This window comes from Chlorocebus sabaeus, chromosome 20, assembly GCF_047675955.1.
Source record: "Chlorocebus sabaeus isolate Y175 chromosome 20, mChlSab1.0.hap1, whole genome shotgun sequence".
Taxonomy (NCBI): Eukaryota; Metazoa; Chordata; class Mammalia; order Primates; family Cercopithecidae; genus Chlorocebus; species Chlorocebus sabaeus.
In genome coordinates, this window is record NC_132923.1 from 25,180,532 (window position 1) to 25,194,366 (window position 13,835).

The 13,835-nt window shown below is 43.4% G+C and overlaps 1 pseudogene; it reads left to right on the forward strand.

Annotated features, from left to right (window-relative positions):
• Positions 1-295: 295 nt before the first annotated feature.
• On the forward strand, positions 296-13,506 carry LOC119624158 (pepsin B-like; annotated as a pseudogene).
• The last annotated feature ends 329 nt before the right edge of the window (positions 13,507-13,835 follow it).

Here is a 13,835-nt window from a genome sequence, read left to right on the forward strand (position 1 = left end):
TTCATGGAGACCATTGGAACTATTCTAGCAGTAATCCCACTGCTATCACTGCCTGCAGCTCAGCATCCATGATGTTGGAGACTAGATACTAGAATCTCTACCTCTGCTTTCCCAGAAGACCTGGTCTCCCCTATACATTCATTACTTTTATTCTATAATTCACCTAAGTTTCCTATAGGCACATTTGCTTAGCAGAACCTAAGTCACAGATGAAACCTTTACTTCAGGGAATCTGGGAATTTTAGGTTTAGCTTGCTAGCCTATATCACAGGAAAGCATACTGGAGGGGGTTAGAATGAGTACCGAGTTGGGCAATGTTTACAGCTGTAAGGATCACTCTGGGGGTATGCAACGTACACACATACATATTAATTATTCTTCTCATACTTGAGTATCCTAACAACAATTGCAAACAGTGCTCTTATCTAATACAATGCAAAAATTCATCCTCTCAATGAAAATGTGGTGGTGGGGGCAACTGAAAATGGAATATGAGCAGTAACAAATGAACTCTACTTAACAACAATATAACTGCAATGAAGAGGTCAGGAAAGAAAAGTACTAACCTTGGTAATTTTAACTTTGGAAAATAGGATTTTGAATTTATATGAAAAGGGTAGAGACAAAAGGAACTATATATAAATACTGTACTCTAGTTAGTTAATTTATTTCTTACTGGTGTATACATTAGCAATTCTTTTTTTTTTTAACCTTTAAAAAAGGTTAAAAAAGGTAAACTTGTGTCACAAGGGTTTGTTGTACAGATTATTTCATCACCCAGGTATTAAGCCCAATACCCAATAGTTATCATTTTCCCCTCCTCCCACTTCTCCCACCCTCCACCCTCAAGAAAACCTCAGTTTCTGTTTTTTCCTTCTTTGTGTTTATGAGTTCTCATCACTTAGCTCCCACTTATAAGTGAGAACATGTGGTATTTCTTTATCTGTTCCTGCATTAGTTAGCTAAGGATAATAGCCTCCAGCTCCATCCATGCTCCCACAAAATACATGATCTTGTTGTTTTTTTTATGGCTGCGTAATATGCCATGGTGTGTATATACCACATTTTCTTTATCCAATTTGTCATTGATGGGCATTTAGGTTGATTCCATGTCTTTGCTATTGTGAATAGTGCTGCAAGGAATATTCATCTGCACATGTGCTGTATCCTTTTTTTTTTTTTTTTTTTTTTTTGAGACAGGGTGTCACTCTGTTGCCCAGGCTGGAGTGCAGTGGCACAATCATGGCTCACTGCAGCCTCGACCTCCCCAGGCTCAGGTGATCCTCCCATCTCAGCTTTGCTGGTAACTGGGACCATAGGCATGCACCACCACATCTGCCTAATTTTTGTATATTTTGTAGAGACGGGTATTGGCCATGTTGCCCAGGCTGGTCTCAAAGTGCTGGGATTACAGCTGAGAGCTGCCGCACCTGGCCACATGTATCTTTATGGTAGAGTGATTTCTATTCCTCTGGGTATATACCCAGTAATGGGATTGCTGGGTTGAATGGTGGTTCTGCTTTTAGCTCTTTGAGGAATAGCCACACTGTTTTCCACATTGGTTGAACTAATGTACACTCCCATTAACAGTGTCTAAGTGTTTCCTTTTCTCTGCAACCTTGCCAGCATCTGTTATTTTTTGACGTTTCAATAATAGTCATTCTGACTGGTGTGAGATGGTATCTCATTCTGGTTTTGATTTGCATTTCTCTGATGACCAGTGATGTTGAAGTTTTTTTTCATATGCTTACTGGCCACATGTATGTGTTCTTTTGAAAAGTGTCTGTTCATGTCCTTTGCCTACTTTTTGATGGGATTGTTTTTCTCTTGTAGATTTGTTTAAGTTCCTTATAGATGCTGGTTATTAGACCTTTGTGAGATGCCTCGTTTGTAAATATTTTCTCCCATTCTCTAAGTTGTCTGTTTACTCTGTTGATAGTTTCCTTTGCTGTGCAGAAGCTCCTAAGTTTAATTAGATCCCATTTGTCAACTTTTCCTTTTGTTGTAATTGTTTTTGGCATCTTTGTCATGAAATCTTTGCCCATTCCTATGTCCAGGATAGTATTGCCTAGGTCTTCCAGAGTTTTTTAGTTTTTGGTTTTACGTTTAAGTCTTTAATCCATTTTCAGTTGATTTTTGTATATGGTGTAAGGAAGGGGTCCAGTTTCAATCTTCTGCATATGGCTAGCCATTTCTTCTATCACCTTTTATTGAATAGGGAGTCATTTCTCCTTTGTTTTGTCAGCTTTGCTGAAGGGCATAGGTGTGCATTCTTATTTCTGGGCTCTCTGCTCTGTTCCATTGGTCTGTGTGCCTGTTTCTGTACCAGTGCAATGCTATTTTGGTTACACGCACTCCAGCCTGGGCAACAAGAGTGAAACTACATCTCAAAAAAAAAAAGGTTTGATGAGAGGCTGGCAGAGCCCATGGAAACATAGTCCTTGGTGTAGAATTTCACATTTTCTCAGCCTCCCAACAACCTGCAGCTGGAGTGGGAACACTGTGGTGTAATTAGTTTCTGCAGTTCAAACACAGACTTCCAGGAACACTGGTTACAGTCAGGTCCTGTGGAAGAGCCAAGGGCAGGGCAGAGCAGGAGAAACTAAATAATTCAGGAAAGAAGTGAAGAGAATATGTCAGTTGAGTTGTGAATACCCTGGAATTAATGTAGTCTAATATTGAACACATAGCAAGGGCTTCATTAGGCTTCTCCTCATTTGAGAAAGACAATGTCTACATTCTGCACCCGTTTTCCCTAGGACCCCATGTGAAGCTCCATGTTGATCTTCCCAATATCATCATCTACCTTTTATTTTTTTCTTTCATTAAAAAAGGTCTTTTCCTTCTGTTATGCAGACAGAGTGAAAGCCAGCTAATTCCAATCTGTTTAGGGATTGAGCCGGGTCAGGGTTGAGTTGCAGCTTTTGAAATATTCATCTACTTTTGATTTGTCCCTGTTGCTCTGGAATGACTTCTCTGGGATTTTGTTTGACAGTTGGTGGATAGCTATCTCTTCTTAAGTTTTGAAAGACTTAAGGGGGTTCATCTTTCGTCATAAGTTCCCAGCTCAACTCTGTGGCCTCCTGCCCTGTGCAGCTTCAAATCTTGAAGGGAAGACACACGTTTGAGGCGGACACTTTCCCTTGATAAGTCTTTGTTTTCTAAGCACCAAGAAAACACTGTAAGAGAATTCACTATGAGAGAATTCGCTCTACATTTATAAGGTTTTGGTAAGGTTACATCATCAGTAGTCTAATATTGAACACATAGCAAGGGCTTCATTAGACTTCTACTAATTTTGAGAAAGAAAACATCTAGGTTCTGTGCCTGTTTTCCCCAGGACCCTGTGTGAAGCTCCATGTTGCTCTTCCCAATATCATCAGTTGCCTAGGACGTTGTGCCTACCTCTTTCCATTCTCATTTAAAATGTGTCTGGCCAGTGGTCTCAGTGTGAATGCTTACGCTAAATATGTCCTTAGAAATAAAAACTAGACGTCTTCTTAAATATACTGGATTAAAATGATCCTGAATGAATTCATCTAAACATTGAAATAACTTGCTTTTCTACTTCAAACACAATTTTGCTTAGGAGATCTTTTGATACTGAAACAAAGAAGTGGCCTTGGGGCTCTTTCTAAGGGTAGAAATCTTGGATAAAAATGTGTGTGTGAGTGTGTGTGTGTGTGTGTGTGTGGCGGGGGTGAGAGGTGGTCAGAATGTGGAATTCAAGCCACTGCATCTGCAGTTGGGAGGAAAGGAAGTGAGTTGGGTTGGGAATGCACCTAATCCCCTCCAGTATTAAAAGGTGGAAAAATGCCAGTGAAAGTTAAAGGTTTAAGATTATTACAAAGGTGGGGAGGGTTATTAAATCACATATTTAAATAACAGTGAAGTGCAGAGCCATATTAGAGCCTGAAGCAAAGGAAAAATTTGTGTTATTTAACATTTTGATGTTTATTTTGTACATCATAGATTTTACATTAGTTTTGATTTTTATATATATTGCATTAAAATATTCTTTCTTTTGAAAAAAAAAATGTGTCTGGTCTCATCATTCCATTCCTAGCTAACAGGAAAAGCTAAACTACAGGCATGATAATATTAAAAGTAATGGCAGAAACCACAATGACTTTTGCACCAACCTAATAGGAGCTCTATAATGAACTTGAACTGGCAAAATATGTGTATTTTAACAGGACAGTTTGAAGCCCCATCTATAGAGTTGGCTCATTCCATACTTATTTCTTGGGTACCTACTACATAGAAGCCACCGTGCTGAGTACAGTGTGTGATATTTCCGGAACCAGGCTCCCAAAAGTCTTTAAAAATGATGAGAGGAATGACATATCCCGGAGAACTCAGAAGCTACTCTGCACTTTACATACATTCTTTCATCTTAGGCTGAGGAAACACTCAGAGAGCTTATCTACTAACATCATGCTGCAAAGAAGACTGCCCAAACGTAGGAAGAGAGCACTTAGAAAGTTTTCTGGAGTGTTAAAGGGAAGAACACTATCGTGTTAAAGGATTGAGAGGTCAGAGGCATGGATGTGAGATGGGGGAACTCTTAAGAACAGGTGGAAAGGTGATGTTTTGGCTGCTTTGACATGGGTGGGGAAAAAAGCAGTCTCAGACAAGACAAATGGACAGCTACATGTTGTCTTCACCTAGGAAAGAGCTGTGGAGAAGATGTTAGGAGCTATTTTCACATCTGACTTGGATTGTGACGCTTTTCAACCTTTCAAAACTCTGTTTTTATAAGTTTGGAATATTGCCACCAGGTGGCAGCAGTTATCAGGGTTAAGTTTTTATATGCAGGCAGGAAAAATCTAGGAAAGATGAGAAAAGCAATTAACAAACTTTTCCATAGAAATTATTTTTATTATACTTTAAGTTCTAGGGTACATGTGCACAACGTGCAGGTTTGATACATAGGTATACATGTGCCATGTTGGTTTGCTGCACCCATCAACTCATCATTTATGTTAGGTATTTCTCCTAATTCTATCCCTTCCCCAGCCTCCTACCCCCTAGTAGGCCCCAGTGTGTGATGTTCCCCACCCTGTGTCCAAGTGATCTCATTGTTCAATTCCAACCTATGAGTAAGAACATGCGACGTTTGATTTTCTGTCCTTGTGATAGTTTGCTGAGAATGATGGTTTCCAGCTTCATCCATGTCTCTGCAAAGGACATGAACTCATCCTTTTTTATGGCTGCATAGTATTCCATGGTGTATATGTGCCACATTTTCTTAATCCATTTGTGAATGTCTGATGGACATTTGTGCTGATTTCAAGTCTTTGCTATTGTGAGTAGTGCTGCAATAAACATACGTGTGCATGTATCTTTATAGTAGCATGATTTATAATCAGGCAAGTCTATCCAACAGACAACAAAGGAGCAGGGTGTACTGGAAACATTTCTGAGGGACCACCCAAAGGCTGATCCAATTGCCAAGTATCATTTCAATAATGACACTGTTGTTTATGAGCCCATCACCAACTACATGTGAGTGATGGGGCAGGGAGTGTCCATAACCCTTGCATAACCACCATTCTTAGACATTCACTTATACTGCCCATTAGCTGCAATTTTTGACTAGTTACTAAACCACAGTCTCACCTTTCTATGGAAAGAATCAGAACAAGTTATGAGTTGGTACCATCTAAGAGTATAGTAATTCCTTTTCTTTCCTCCTTTCTTCTCATTGCTGGCCCATCCTCCTAAAGCCTCATTTATATGGTTAAGAGATTCATGGTAGAAATGTTCAAGTCAACTGAGAGATCCAAAGGAAGTCCTGGCAATGAGCTGCAGGGGAAAGAAGGAAAATACATGTGAGACTGTCAGACAAAAGCTCCAGTGGCTCAGATACTGCATCTCTCTCTCTTTGGAAAGATGCATAGTCCCCAGAGCAAATGTCTGAATGTTCTCAAGCCCACCATGTCTCATCAGGGCATCTTGACATTCTCTTGTCCTGTGGACTGTCGTTAGTGAGATGTTATGTTACATGTCTGAGCTGGAAGCCACATTAGGGATCTTCTATTTCAACTCCCACATTTTATAGATGAAGAAACTAGAGGCAGGTAACACTGGCCCAAGTTAACTTAGAGCTTAAACTACCTTCCAGTGAAAAGCTCTTCTTTCTCTCCATGCTATCTCTTCTCCAGCTGCCTAGCACCCTCTGCCAGTGTGTGACTGGGAGGGAGGAAAATGGTGGTAGAAGTATCTAACATTGAAAGGAAAGGGGAGAGGAGTGCTGTGTGTGTGTGTGTGTGTGTGTGTGTGTGTGTGTGTGTGTGGACACTGGAAAAAGAGAAAAAGTGATTGTTTCCTCAATTCTGGGCACTCCAGTGTAGTGAAGATATCAGCTTATTGTAAAAGTAGAAAACACATTTGGAAGAGGATATTGTCTTGCCATATTAAGTCTTGGCTGGCCAAAGCCTTTCAATTAGGGACAAAAAGTAGAATCTTGAAAGGAACTAATTCCAGATGGGAAGGAGAACTTGTGGGATAAGCCTTTCATTCCCCCAAGAAAATGATTTGGGCAGAGTGTGGCTTCCTGTGGGATAACTGCTTGTCCATTCTTAAGACAAGGCTTGGTTGCTTGATGAAGGTGATAAACCTTTCTTTTGCAGTCTTTCTACTTTGGGGAGATCAGCATTGGAACACCACCCCAAAATTTCCTAGTCCTCTTTGACACGGGCTCCTCCAATCTCTGGGTGCCCTCCATCTACTGTCAGAGCCAAGCCTGCTGTGATTATGTCACCATCACCCTCCACACCATGAGGGGAGCAGATAGAGGGGCAGAGCTGGGATTTGAATGCAGGCGTATCATTCTAAGTCCAGAGTTCTTTGTGCATATCCATCACGTATCCTCCTTCTGTTTGGAATATCTAGAAATTTCTCTCAGTCTATCACTTCAGCACCACTTTCCAGAAGTGCTGACTTTTTTGGAGACAGACAGCAGAAACAGACTAAGGCTTCCTTTCCTTCTTCCCAGCTCCCTCCTGTGGCCGAGTATTCCTGGCAAGTCTGAGGCAATCTTTCCCTCAGAGAATGGTCAGCTGGAAGGAATTTGGGCAATGTGTGTCATAGACTTTTCTAGGACTAGCACAGTTTGTCTACAAGAAAAGATCTAGGGTGATGCCCTATCCCAGCCTTGCTCTGATGAGCCCAATCCATCAAGGATAAGTAGCCTTCATGTGTTTTGGAAAACTGCAAATGAAATTAATATTCCATTCTGTCTTTCTACAGCCAATCACAACAGGTTCAACCCCAGCCTGTCCTCCACCTTCAGAAACAATGGACAAACCTATACACTGTCCTCTGGGAGTGGCAGCCTGAGTTTGTTCCTGGGCTATGACACTGTGACTGTAAGGAGTGTTTTCATAGCCTCTGAGGGTCTGTGGTTTGGCTCCCATTTTCGAGAGTCTTACACCTTCTTAGAGAAATCCACGCTTACTGATTAGGTCCAACCTTCCCAGAAGCTGAGTGTTGGAAGGAACACAAAGCCTGTCTAATTCAGCCTTCGTCCCAAGGTGTAAATTGCTTGCACAGCAGTCCTGACTGCAGGAAGCCTTTATGTTGTGCTAAAGTTGTTGTGTCTTCTTGCAACTTTGCTATGTGGTCCTAACTCTGCCCCCTGGAAACACACAGATAGGTCTACTCCCTCTTCCACCCAGTTGCACTTTGCATATTTGAAGACAAGCCTTTTTACTATTTTCTTATTTCTTTAGTTCAAACACCTGCAATTCCTCTAATCATTCTTGCACATAGATTGTTCAGTATGAAACCATTCAATTCTTTCACTGTCCATGGAAGTAGAAACTATAACTCCAGAAAAAACTTCTTCCACTTCTCCAACATCCACACTCTTTTTTCCAAGACACACATGATTGGAAAGGTTGCTCTTTCACCCTCCACTCCCACCCTTGTGGTTGGGTTCTGCATGAAAGAAGCTGATGTTCCCTCTCTAGGAGGGTTTCTGGATTCCATACCCCTGTGCACATAAGTCTGGGAAGCCGTACGATTTGTGCACCTGAATTGTCAAGCTATACTGTCTGCTTGCCATAGGTTCAGAACATCATCATCAATAACCAGGAGTTCGGCCTGAGTGAGAATGAGCTCAGCGACCCCTTCTACTATTCAGATTTTGATGGGTTCCTGGGAATGGCCTACCCAAGCATGGCAGTGGGGAATTCCCCGACAGTGATGCACGGGATGCTGCAGCAGGGCCAGATCACTCAGCCTGTCTTCAGCTTCTGCTTCACCCAGTGAGAACCTTCGTTCTGCGAAGGGCTCAGAAAATGAGGGCCCATGGGGATTCCAGGCAACCCAAGATCAGATGGGGTCCAGGTTATAAGGTGTTCTGACACAATGAGTATAACTTGCTATCTACAATTCTCGTATTTCAGAAAAGTTGGGAAAAATCTTATTTTAAATACACTTTAAGAACTTTAAATTAGGCCAGGTGAGGTGTCTCATGCCTGTAATTCCAGCACTTTGGGAGGCTGAGGCGGGCGAATCATGAGGTCAGGAGATTGAGACTATCCTGGCTAACATGGTGAAACTCCATCTATACTAAAAATACAAAAAAATTAGCCAGTCTTGGTGGCGGGCACCCATAGTCCCTGCTACTCAGGAGGGTGAAGCAGGAGAATGGCGTGAACCTGGGAGGTAGAGCTTGCAGTGAGTCGAGGTCGCACCACTGCACTCCAGCCTGGGTGACAGAGTGAGACTCCATCTCGGAAAAAAAAAAAAAAGAATTTTAAATTATATTAGCTATAAGCTACATGATGACTTTTCATAAAATTGAGTAACTGTCCCTCAGCGTTTATTTAGGAAATCTGGAGACTTCTGTGTTAGCACTAAAGAACAAGCCACATGAGCATTACTAGTAAAGGCAACTATAATGGAGGAATAATCATAATACTACGTCTGGCTTTATAAAGTGTTTTCCTAGCAGTTACTTCAAATGCCATCTCAAAAATCCTCATATTAGCCCCATCTTGCCAGGGAGCAAATGGAGGCTCAAACACATTGTTAGAATTGATCAAGGTCACTCATGGTAGGTGTGAAGCCAAGACTCAAACTCAAATATCTTGATCACAAATCCAGTACTTTTCTTGCTCCACTTGGCACTGAACTTTTGTGCCAAACTTTATCCCTTGTTCCTTCTTTCCCAAACACATGATCCTCAAAGTACCTGAAGTTCACCTGTCTTTCTTCTACGACTGGCCAGCATAAGGAGCACAAAAGGCCGAAGTCCTTTCAGTATTGTCTAGTTAATGACCTGACCATGATGGGAGCATGCCTCTCAGAGTGCACTCGCGGGCTCTCTCAGGCTCCGTTCTAGTTGTCCCCAAAACCGTTTCCTGTTGTTCTCACTTCCTCCCAGGGAGGGTTTCTCTGGGATGCTTTTCTAGTTCGTTTTTGGGTGCCTGGTTTCTATTCCCATCTTCTTTATGGGCATCGTGTCTAGTAGTTTGGTGTTACTCTGAGAAGTCTCCTCCTGTGCCTCAGCAGGCCAAGTCTGAGAGCAGCTCAGAGGACAGCATCCCCTCATCTGTGGCACCCCTGTGTCTGAGGGAGGGCGGGAAGGAGAGAGGCGAAAGAACGGCCTCACTGACTGTGTGTGGACACTCACGTTCTTCTACATCTCTCCCTAGCCAACCAACCCACCAGTATGGTGGAGAGCTCATCCTTGGAGGTGTGGACCCCCAACTTTATTCTGGTCAGATCATCTGAACCCCTGTCACCCGGGAACTGTACTGGCAGATTGCCATCGAGGAGTAAGTAGAGAGGGCATCTCCTGTGGATTGTGGACACTCACAAGGTGTTCCCCCAGCTTAACAACATTTCCTGTTCCTCCACATCACACAGGTTTCTTAAATAGAATCACCAGCCCCAGGCTGAGGTGGTCCTGGAGCTCAGAAGACACTGGTGTCTGGCGCTAGACTTTTTGAACTGGGTACTGAGCCTCAGCATGCTGGCAGGTTGGTCATTCCTAGGCACTGTGAATCTATGTTTCTGTCTTGGAAGCTTGATGATTTCCATCAGCATAATCTTTACTACTTCTATCATTAGTGAAAGTAATAGCTGTCATTGATGTTTTATATATGCCAGGTACTATGCTAAGTATTTTATTTATTTATTTATTTGAGACAGAGTGTCACTCTGTCGCCCAGGCTGGAGTGCAGTGGCGTGATCTCGGCTCATTGCAACCTCTGCCTCTGGGGTCCAAACGATTCCCTTGCCTCAGCCTCCTGAGTGGCTGGGATTACAGGTGCCCACCACCATGTCCAGCTAATTTTTTGTAATTTTAGTAGAGACGGGCTTTCAACATGTTGGTCAGGCTGGTCTCAAACTCCTGACCTCAAGTGATCCACCCATCTTGGCCTCCCGAAGTACTGGGATTGTAGGTGTGAGCCACTGTGCCCGGCCTAAGTACTTTGAATACATGATTGCATATAATTTCCACAAGAGCACTATAAGGAGGTCAGCAATATGTTTCATTCTATAAAGAAATCAAGGCTCAGAGGGCTAAGTAACTTGTCCAAAGTCACACATTTTATAAGGTCAAAATTTGAGCACAAGCTTATCTGATCTGCATTGGGATCAGATAAGCTTGTGCTCAAATCAGTTATTTCTACAGCCAAGAATTATCTATCACATGCCAATTGAAGACAAAACTCCTTTGATCTGTATTTAAGACCATACAAAGTCTCGGCTCCACCTATCAATACAGCCTCTCAGTGCTTCATGATATTTAGCACAGACTTCAACAAGTCCTTGCACCTGGCCATGATTTTCTTGCTTTTGTTCTTTTAATCATGCCACCTGGAGTGCTTACTTGAATCGTAGGCATTCCTCAAAGTCCAGATTAATTCGTATCTTCTCCTAAAAATCCTTCCAGGGGCCCAGAGCACAGTGATTTCTCTCTTTTGATCCTATAATGCTTACCTGTGCTGCTGTCACAGTTAACATGTCCTAGTCATTGAGCAAGGCAGTGGGGAAACAGCCCAACCTACAAGAGTAGAAAGAGGTAAGAGCTTGGCAGATTATTTGTACATGGAATAGAGGTGTCTTTTCATATAGCCTAATTCTACTCATCCTTTATCACTTCTTCAGAAAAATCCTTGTTCTGGCTTCCCAAACTAGATCAAGTCCTCTTTTCTCTAGCATATTGCAATGTGCACCTATCAGGGCTGCAATTAGACATCGTTTGTGTGTTTTTGTTAAGTGTCTGGGCTCTCCACTAGACTGTGGTGTATATCTTGTTTACCATTGTATCTCCAAGTGCCTTGCATGACACCTGGCTCGTAGACAGATCTCAACACATCTATGTGGGATGAAGAGGAAGGGTAGAGCAGTAGAAAAAAGCAAGACAAGGAATCAGAGACTGAATCATGTAAGACGCTATGTACCACATTACAGGGTTTATCAGCTACTGCCTTACAGTGTTAGTCAGGGCTTGATTAATTGTGTTGTTTCATCTCTATTAGAATAAGCTCCTTAAAACAGTAAGCACAAATTACCCACTCCTTGTATCACCATAAACCCTGAAAGAGTGTCTTACACATAGTAGGTGCTCAAAATGCATTTATTTATTGATTACAAGCCCTGACTGTGTTTGGCACTGTGTGCTGGACCCCAAATAGGTAGATGAAAGAAGATAAGACGCAGGCTCTCTCTTCCTAGAGCTTTCAGTCAGAGCTGGAGTGGGCATCAGATCAAGACTGAGGATAATCTCCAATAATCACAAATGCGCTGAAGCATTTCATGGGCAGATGTGTAATAGGAGTGGCTTGGCTGCCTGGAAGAGGAAGAACATCGGAGCTGCTGGGTTGGGGGACAAGTGATGACATGGCTCATGTTTTCAGTAGAGGCGCTTGATTCTCTTTGTCCTGGTGTGCCCCTCAGATTTGCCGTCGGTAACCAGGCCACTGGCTTGTGCTCTGAGGGTTGCCAGGCCATTGTGGTTACCGGGACCTTCCTGCTGGCAGTTCCCCAGCAGTACATGGGCTCCTTCCTGCAGGCAACAGGAGCCCAGCAGGCTCAGAATGGTGATGTGAGTAATCAGAAGCCAAGGGCTTTTCTGCACACCCAGACAGACTCAACACAGGCGCCTGAGTGCAAGGAGTTCACAACAGAGAGGAGGAAGGGTAGAATGGGACCTGAGGCTTTGGTAGGAGAGATGGGTGGGGACACAGCATGGCATTTCTGTCATGAATCTTCAATGCAAGGAAGGGGAAGGGGAGGGAGTAACACCATCTCTCCTCAGACTGATTGAGTATGGGGTGAATGGTTGTCAGGAGGTGCTATGAATTCACTGTAGGTCCTGGGGGCAAATTTCAGCTTTCTGGCCACTTTCATTTGACTGCTCTGAAATATTAGAGTCAACACATTTCTCCATTCCTTTTGGTTTCTTTCTCCCGTAGGAATACATCTTTGGATTTCACTCTGAGTAGCCTTCTCTCCCCACACCTGCCCGCTTTGTACTCATATCTGTTGTTTGCTTCTCCCCACATGCAAGAATCTATTCCCAGACTAAACCTTGGTTTCCCAAGTTGTATGTGTGTGTGCACATGTGTGCACGTGCATGCATACATGTGTGCATATGCTATGGTGAGTACACAGACGTGTGCACACAAATGTGGATATGCATGTGTGGGAGAGTAGGCTTCCACAAGTGTGTGCCCATGCCTTTTCTCTGTAATTTTCACTTTCTGAGGCTAGAGACTCTGTTCTAGAATAAGCCTCATTCTTTATGACCATATCAATACAACCAAAATCCAAAAGCTGAGATGTATTTAAGGAGAGGACCGAAGACAGCAAGCGGGCCTGGTCAGAGTTATTCCTGGGAAGGCCAGGCCTTCCATGCTCTGAAACAGTCTTTACTGGAAGGTCGAGGGGAAAGTCTTACAGGGAAGTCACGGGAACAAAGTGGGCTTTGGGCCTTTTACCTGGGCTCCTAGTCCCCTGGAGCGCCTCAGTTTTGCCTCTTCCCCCTCTCAGTTTGTGGTCCACTGCAGCTACATACAGAGCATGCCCACCATCACCTTCATCATCGGCAGGGCCCAGTTTTCTCTGCCTCCCTCTGCCTATGTCTTCAATGTACGTGTTCACTCCTGGCTTCCTGGGTACTGGGATTCGGTGGCCCAAACAGGTGTTCCATGTCCCAGCTCACATCTGGGCACCTATGATGTGAGTGGGGCACCAGGGATCGGGCTGAGGCTGAACAGGAATTCAGGGCCCCCTACAGGTGTCATGTAATATAAGGTAGGGAGTCCCTGTGGGGAAAGGTCTCTACAGTACAGCTGGTTGTATCTTTAGGTCGTTTGTCTCTTCAGAACAATGGCTACTGCAGGCTTGGAATTGAGGCCACCTAACGGCCCCTCCCACAGTGGGCAGCCCCTCTGGATTCTGGGGGATGTCTTCCTCAAGGAATATTACTCTGTCTATGACATGGCCAGCAATAGGGTGGGCTTTGCCTTCTCTGCCTAGACTAGCCAGCAACTGCTGTCTCCACCCTCTCTGCAGGACTCTGGGATCGTCCTGGTGTTTCTGTCGGTCCATGGCAGCATTTTTAATGATCCTGACTCCCTCTGCTCACTAGAGTCTTACTTTCTGGAACTAATAAATTGGAAAACTCCGAACACCTTTAATGTTCATTCCCAGATGTCTGTTTTGGTGTGTTCTGCTTTTTGTGGCTTATTCTAAGTTGAAACTTAGCAACAGTTACTACAGGGGATCAGTTAGTTAATCAATGGGAGAGAAATATAAGGAGGCAGTCTCTGCCTGAGTATAGAATGGCAGCATAGGCATTAAGGACA